The 8,359-nt window shown below is 31.6% G+C and overlaps 1 pseudogene; it reads left to right on the forward strand.

Moving 5' to 3' along the window:
• Positions 1-472: 472 nt before the first annotated feature.
• LOC148768402 (pelargonidin 3-O-(6-caffeoylglucoside) 5-O-(6-O-malonylglucoside) 4'''-malonyltransferase pseudogene) lies at positions 473-1,691 on the forward strand (annotated as a pseudogene).
• Positions 1,692-8,359: the final 6,668 nt, after the last annotated feature.

Below are 8,359 nucleotides of genomic sequence, written 5' to 3' on the forward strand. Positions count from 1 at the left end.
AACTTTACTATTCTCGCCATACCAAACCCATGTAAAATATTTTGATCGTAACATTTTTCAAATGAACATCGATGGATTCAAACTAAGTTGAAAATAAAATATTAATGAAAGATATATTCAACTCTTTGTTCTCCTACTTTTATGAAAGTCAGATTGCGTCACTATCAAAATATATATAAATTGCAATTTGCAATCGCGCATAACTTTCACGTTACATCGTAATTTACACCCACTAAAAAAGTCTAAAAATGTCAATATTCCCATTTAACCCCCCAACTCTCACTATAAAAGAGAAGCCCCAACAAAGTTGGAACCATCAACCAAGATTTCTATTTTCCTTCACCCATCCATTACATTTAATTTAACCATGAAAGTGAATATAGTTAGCACCGAGTTGATAAAACCATGCACCCCAACTCCTCAAAGCCTTAGAAATCACAAGATATCTTTCATAGATTATCTTAACCCTCCAATGAATGTTGGAGTCATTCTCCTATATGACAACTCAATATCACCAAACAATCCAAAACAAACAACAACTCATTTTCAAGAATCACTATCCAAAATTCTACCCCAATTCTACCCACTCGCGGGAAGATACATCAAGAAGGATCACTCGGTCGACTGCGATGATTCGGGCGCCGAATTCGTAGAAGCACAAGTTGCTGACGATGTGACGCTAAGTGATGTCATTCTGGCATCCAAAAGGGACTTGAAGTTGCTAAACGATTATTTTCTCCCACCTAAATTTCACCAAGTGGACGAATCTCCCACCGACCCACTCCTCTCGATTCGGATCACAAGCTAGGTTCAAGTGCGGCGGGCTCGCTGTCAGCGTCAGTGTTTCTCATAGAATTTTCGACGCGTCTTCCGTGGGGACTTTCCTCGCCGTTTGGTCGAACGCCAACAAAAATCCAGGGATGGTGGGGAGCATCAAAATCCGACCGAGTTTCGACACGCCGCCTGAGTTTTTTTCGGGCAGCTACATTAGTCGAGGCGATCCTATAAAAACGTGTTGGGATCCCAACATTGTCGTCAAGAGGTTTTCGTTTCACAAGGAGGCTATAACGAGATTGAGATCAAAATTGAGGTTGCCAGAAAACTCGGGAGTGCGGGTGGTGTCCGCAGTCATAGCGGAGGCCATGATCGGAGTGGATCGGGCGAAGCACAACGGGAAATCGAGAGCTTGCCTCATCGCTCAGGCGGTCAACATGCGTGGGAGAACAATTCCGCCGCTGCCGAAGCATTCCTGTCGGAATTGGCTGATATTGTCGTCCACACGGTGCATGATGCCAAACAACATTGTTGGGAATAATAATATTCAAGAATTGGTCGATATACTAGGCGACGGTCTTGAAAAAACCGTCGCTGATTGTGCTGAAATATTTTCACCAACGGGTCGGGATGTGAAAAGTATAATTATGGAGCTTTTGGTGAATGTGAGGGGAAAATCGATGGGGGGAGAGGTGAATGTTTTTGCTTTTAGCGATTGGAGCAAGTTTGGATTTTACGAAGCGGATTTTGGATGGGAGAAGCCCGTGGTGGCGGGAATCGGGGCGTTTTCACGACCGAACATAATTGTACTTATGGATAGCAAAGAGGGTGGTGGATTGGAGGCGTGGGTGCATTTGAATCGTAATGACATGCCTTACTTCGAGGAGGACGACCAAATTAAACTATTTGCAACCTAATTAAGATATTGGAAACCAAATTACCGGGTCCGAATCTGGTCAATGATTGTTTACATTTTGTGTGGTTTGCTTGCACGAGAGTGGTGCTCTACTTAGTGCACATATATATGTAATTAGTTGTGTGTTAATTCCTTCCTTATAATTTTGTTTGAACTTTTTTCGAGAATATTAATTGATTTGTATGTAATAATTTATTTCAGTTGATATTTTACGATATATGCATCCTTTTCTATCCGTTATAATTCGCCCGGGTTTTGAATGATTGTAAAAAAACCCTCTCAAATTGCTAAAAAAATCCGTATGATGCAATTCTTTTAGCAAATAATTTATGGGTTTTTTGCAAGAACCACCCTTGTGTAATCTCAAATTGCCGAAAAACCCCCTGTGTTAAAAAAATTAGCACAAACCTCCCTATGAAAATTAGTCAAATGCAATAAGGACCCTACGAGCTTGACGTGCGATATACTCGCGGTTTGTGCGACTGGAGGTGTATTTTTGGCTTGAAAAGACATAAATACCCTTTAACCGAAAATTTCTGAAAATTGTTGATTCACCTCGTAATTTTTATAAGCCTAAAAAGAAGTTTCCAAAAATTTCAATCCAGTCCCTGCTAGTTTCAAAAAGACCCTCTCTTCAATCTAAAACCCTATGGACAATCTCTTCGTCGGATTATAAAAAAAACCTCCAAATCTTGACCCCTTTTAACAACAAAACAACTTCATTTCATTCTTCTCCAATGGATCTGCAAATTAAAGGCTCAGAGACGAGGTGATTTACCTCCATTCTCTTTGGCACCAAGGTCCCGTTAGAGCAGCTGTCGCCGCCGCCTTCCCCGCCGCGGTTGGAATTCACCACGGCGGCGCTGCTGATAAGACGATTTTTTTTTCCGTTGCTTTATATTCGTTGCTTTGTGTTTGTGTGCGAGTGTCCGTGTTGCTGGGTATTTTAGGGATCTTATGAGGAAACTTGTGACAATTCATTTCGTAAACCGTCCTCTTCTTCTGATCTCTTCCTCAACGGTGAGTTTTGTGAATCTGAGAAGGAATGGAATGAAAGAGATGAAGAAGATTGGTCTGGGGGATTATTTTCCTTACTTTAAGTTGAGGGTAGTTTTGTTATTTCACGTGAGTCAACAACAAATTTTCATCTAAGGGGCAGTGTGCTTCATAAAATATAATATAGGGGGGTTGTCGCTAATATTTTTAACATGAAAACTTTTTCGGCAATATGAAATTACACAGGGGGTTGTATGCAATTAACTCCATAATTTATATCTATATTATGGGATGACATTGGCGTCGGACCATGGCCGGTCCTCGGGTTCGAGAGGCCCAAGGCTAAGATGAAATAAAATGGAAAATGAGGCCCCTTATCTAACCAAATAACAACCTTTATTAAAAAGAAAAATAAAAAGATTAACCAAATAACATCGCAAAAATATAAAATCTATATTATATATAAAACTAAGATACACAATCAAAGTTTTCTAATTGAGGAGATTGAGTCCATAATATTTTATAAATTTCAAAATAACCACACTTACCATATTCACCCATATTACTAATGAATTTATTTCACATTATTGGTTTTTAATTTTTTATCTCTCCTACATGTCAAAATGGTGTCTTTTTATTGGTTATTGATTTTCCTTTTTAATCCATTGGTTCATATTAAAAAACGTAAATATATAAATGGACATTCCACTTAATTTGGGTTAATTAAATTTTATGCACAATATTATATTAATTGACAAAAAACCCCAATTTTAAAATTTCATCTATCATACATGGCAAAATAGTGTCTTTTTATTGGTTAATGAGTTTTTTTTTATTATAATATTTTCATTAAAAAAATCGTGGGACTGAAATGCAATTATGTTCCACCACATATATCACATATTATTATTAATTTCAAAATAATCCAACTTACTATATTCACCCATATTACTAATGAATTAATTTCACAATAATGATTTTTAAATTTTATCTCTCCTACATGTCAAAATGGTGTCTTTTTATTGGTTATTGAGTTTCCTTTTTAATCCATTGCTTCATATTAAAAAACGTAAATGTATAAATGGACATTCCACTTAATTTGGGTTAATTAAATTTTATGCACAATATTACATTAATTGTCAAAAAAACCCAATTTTCAAATTTCATCTATCCTACGTGGCAAAATAGTGTCTTTTTATTGGTTAATGAGTTTTTTTTTATTATAATATTTTCATTAAAAAAATCGTGGGACTGAAATGCAATTATGTTCCACCACGTATATCACATATTATTATAAATTTCAGAATAACCCAACTTACCATACTCACCCATCGTATTTAGGGCTGTGCACGGATCGGTTTTAACCACCAACCAACCCATTTTCGACCCACAATTTGTGATGGTTAATCAACCATCAACCGACCCATTTAAGTTGGGTTGATAATGTCAACCAACCCATGTATAGTTGGGTCGATAATGGTTTCTAATATGCTAAAAAGTTGGTTAGTCGGTTAATATCGGCCAACCAACTTTATTCATTAGTTTATTATTTATTAATTTTAATTAAAATATTTAATATTTTTTATTTCAAATTTCTATTTTATATCACATTTATTAAATTGTTTAATATTGATCAAAATCCTAAAAGCAATAAATCTAACCTAAGTATCTAATTTGAACTATTTTAATTTTAAGACATATAGTCTAAATATTTGGACGATTATTATTTGTTGAACTATTTATGTTTAATTGCAACATATATGCCCGTAATGTTTTGAATTTTTTATTTAAATATTATTGAACTAGTCCCATTTAATTTATAAAAGATATAGCGTTGTAACAAGTAATAAAATATTAAAAAAAATTAAAAAAAATTTAGATGGATGACCCATCAACCAAACCACCAACCAACCCATTAAATTGGTTTTCAACTATCACCCAACCCATGTAAATTGGGTCGATAATGGTTTCCAATATTTACCAAAGTTGGTTGGATGGGTTGGGTTGGTTTTATGGCTGGTTTTTAACCAAACCAACCAACGCACAGCCCTAATCGTATTAATGAATTAATTTCACAATAATGACTTTTAAATTTTATCTCTCCTACATGTCAAAATGGTGTCTTTTTATTGGTTATTGATTTTCCTTTTTAATCCGTTGCTTCATATTAAAAAACGTAAATATATAAATGGACATTCCACTTAATTTGGGTTAATTAAATTTTATGCACAATGTTATATTAATTGCCAAAAAACCCAATTTTCAAATTTCATCTATCCTACGTGGCAAAATAGTGTCTTTTTATTGGTTAATGAGTTAATTTTTATTATAATATTTTCATTAAAAAAATCGTGGGACTGAAATGCAATTATGTTCCACCACATATATCACATATTATTGTAAATTTCAAAATAACCCAACTTACCATAGTCACCCATAGGGGTGGTAAACGAGCCGAGTCGGCTCGCGAACTCGACGAGCCGGCTCGAAAAAAGCTCGAACTCGAGCTCGGGTTTTTCGAGCTCGAGCTCGAGCTCACGAGCTCGAGCTTCGGACGAGCTCGAGCTCGAGCCCAAAATTAGTTGTTCGTCGGCTCGCGAGCCGGCTCGCGAGCTGCCTTCCTTTTTTTTTCTTTTTTCTTTTTACACACACACACACACACACACACACACACACACACAGATATATATATATATATATATATATATATATATATATATATATATATATATATATATATATATATATATATATATATATATATATATATATATATATATATATATATATATATATCTTATTCTTATTATTATTATTATTATTATTATTATTATTATTATTATTATTATTATTATTATTATTATTATTAACTAAATAGTAAATAGTCTATAATAATAAATATATCTAGTATTTAAATAGAAACAAATCTATATTACTTAAATAATTCATAATAATATAAAATATAATAATAATAATAATAATAGAAAAAAATAAAAAAATATATATAACTAGAGTTCATTATTTATTTTATAATTTTTTTTATTTTCCTATGTATAATTTTTAATAAAAAAATAAAATGATTTAAATAAAAAAAATAATAATAAAAAAAAAAATAAAAAATTAAATAAGCCTGACTCGAGCTCGCCAAAATTGGCTCGAGCTCGAGCTCGAGCTCGAGCTGGGCAACATGGACTCGAGCTCGAGCTCGAGCTCGAGCTGGGCAACATGGACTCGAGCTCGAGCTCGAGCTGGCCAAAAGAGCCGAGCTCGGCTCGAGCTCGACTCGTTCCCACCCCTAGTCACCCATAGTATTAATGAATTAATTTCACAATAATGATTTTAAAATTTTATTTCTCCTACATATTTATGTTTAAAGTAGTATAGATAAAATAGGTAATTACATCAATTTATATTAATTACTTTTTTTGTTACCTTTTTTATATTCCCTAACTCTACTATAAATTAACATTCAACATGATGTACATTCTTCAACTTTTCCACATACTTTTTTTTTTCTGTTTCGGAGATATGGAGAGAATTCTTGAAAAAGAATTGCATTGGTATCACCTACATGCAATGGTATATTCATCATAGTCTCTTTTTTAGTGTAACAATGAATTATTGCTTTATTATGTATCTGATTTCTTCATTCCATTTTTCATCAGTCTCTTTTTTAGTGTAACAATGAATTATTGCTTTATTTTGTATCTGATTTCTTCATTCAATTTTATATGTAGCCTTTAAAGAATGCTTTTGTTGAGGCTTCTCGGTTGACCGGATTGTCTACTATCAATATTCGATACGAGGAGGGAAATCATTTTCAAGTTGCGGTATCTTCGCGCCAAAAACATGGAAAAATGTATATGTTGTTGACTAAGGGTTGGACAAAGTTTTGTTACGCACATAACATGGTTTGCGGCAACACGTATTCTTTTATTTTTAACCAATGGGATGATGTACATGGTTTCTCTTTTTTTCCATTCCGTATACACAATATATATATATATATATATATATATATATATATATATATATATATATATATATATATATATATATATATATATATATATATATATATATATATATGTATCCGTAACAAAAGAAACATGCTTTTTTTTATGAAGATGTAATCTCTTATATTTATGTAGGTGATCTAAATTTAATATAGATTAGGCATATAAATATATGCCTAATCGTAATTTATGCATTTTATTTATAGGAAATTGCTTAATTTTAGTTAATTACATGGAATATGAATATTTATTAACTATAATTTACTCTAATTTCGGTACTATTAAATACAATTGTATTTTATTTACTATAATTACGGAACTAAAATTTAGGAATTATAATTTTACTTCCATGATTGTATTTCATTTACTATGATTTAGGAATTATTAAATATCATCATATTATATATACACGGTTCATTTCATTGTTATTCTAAACTGCAGGATAATATTGTTCTCTCGATACTTCATCAGCCGACCATCGTTCTCTTTTTGTGAATTGTGAGTATTATATTATTTTAGAATAATCTTTTACAAAATGAATTAATTTCAAATTATTGGTTTTTAAATTTTATCTCTCCAACATGTCAAAATGGTGTCTTTTTATTGGTTATTGAGTTTCCTTTTCTAATATATTGCTTCATATTAAAAAAGTAAATATATAAATGGACATTCCACTTAATTTGGGTTAATTAAATTTTATGCACAATATTATATTAATTGCCAAAAAACCCCAATTATCATAATCATCTATATTATTAATTAATTGATTTCACATTCTTGGTTTTCAAATTTCATCACTCCTACACATCAAAATATTGTCTTTTTATTGGTTAATGAGTTCCTTTTTACAACCATTATTTTGATTAAAAAAACGTTGGAGCTATATGCAATATTTATAATTTCACAATTGAGGAAATTTTATGTACAATATTTATATTAATTGCAAAAAAAAACCCCACTTACAATAATCACCCATATTGATTTTCAAATTTTATCTCTCCTACATGTCAAAATAGAATTTCTAAAAAAACGTAGGACTTAAATGCAAATTTTTTTCTTAATTTCCCAATTGAGGAAATGTTTTGCACAATATTATATTAATTGCAAACAAACTGGACTTACCATAATCACCCATATTATTAATGAAATAATTTCGCAGTATTGGTTTTCAAAATTTATCTCTCCTACATATCAAAATTGTGTTTTTTTATTGGTTAATGAGTTTCTTTTTTATAGACAATATTTTGAATAAAAAATAAACGTAGGACTTAAATGCAATTTTTATAATTTTCACATATTATTATATTTAAATTAATTTCGATATATCCAAAAATTATATCAATTTAAATTAATTACTTTATTTGTAACCTTTATTACATTTCTTAACTCTCCTATAAATTACCATTCAACACATTCACCTTCTTCAACTTTTCCACATACATTTTTTCTGTTTCGGAGATATGGAGAGGATTCTTGAGAAAGAATTGCATTGGTATCACCTACTTGCAACGGTATATTTCATTATAGTCCATTTTGTAGTATAATTTTACTTTATTGCTTTATTTTGTAATTGATTTCTTCATTCAATTCTATTTGCAGCATTTGAGTAATGCTTTTGTTGACGCTTCTTGGTTGACATGATTGTCTACTATCAACT

The sequence above is a fragment of the Erythranthe guttata genome, chromosome 8 (assembly GCF_056151865.1).
Source record: "Erythranthe guttata isolate IM_541 chromosome 8, IM_541, whole genome shotgun sequence".
NCBI lineage: Eukaryota > Viridiplantae > Streptophyta > Magnoliopsida > Lamiales > Phrymaceae > Erythranthe > Erythranthe guttata.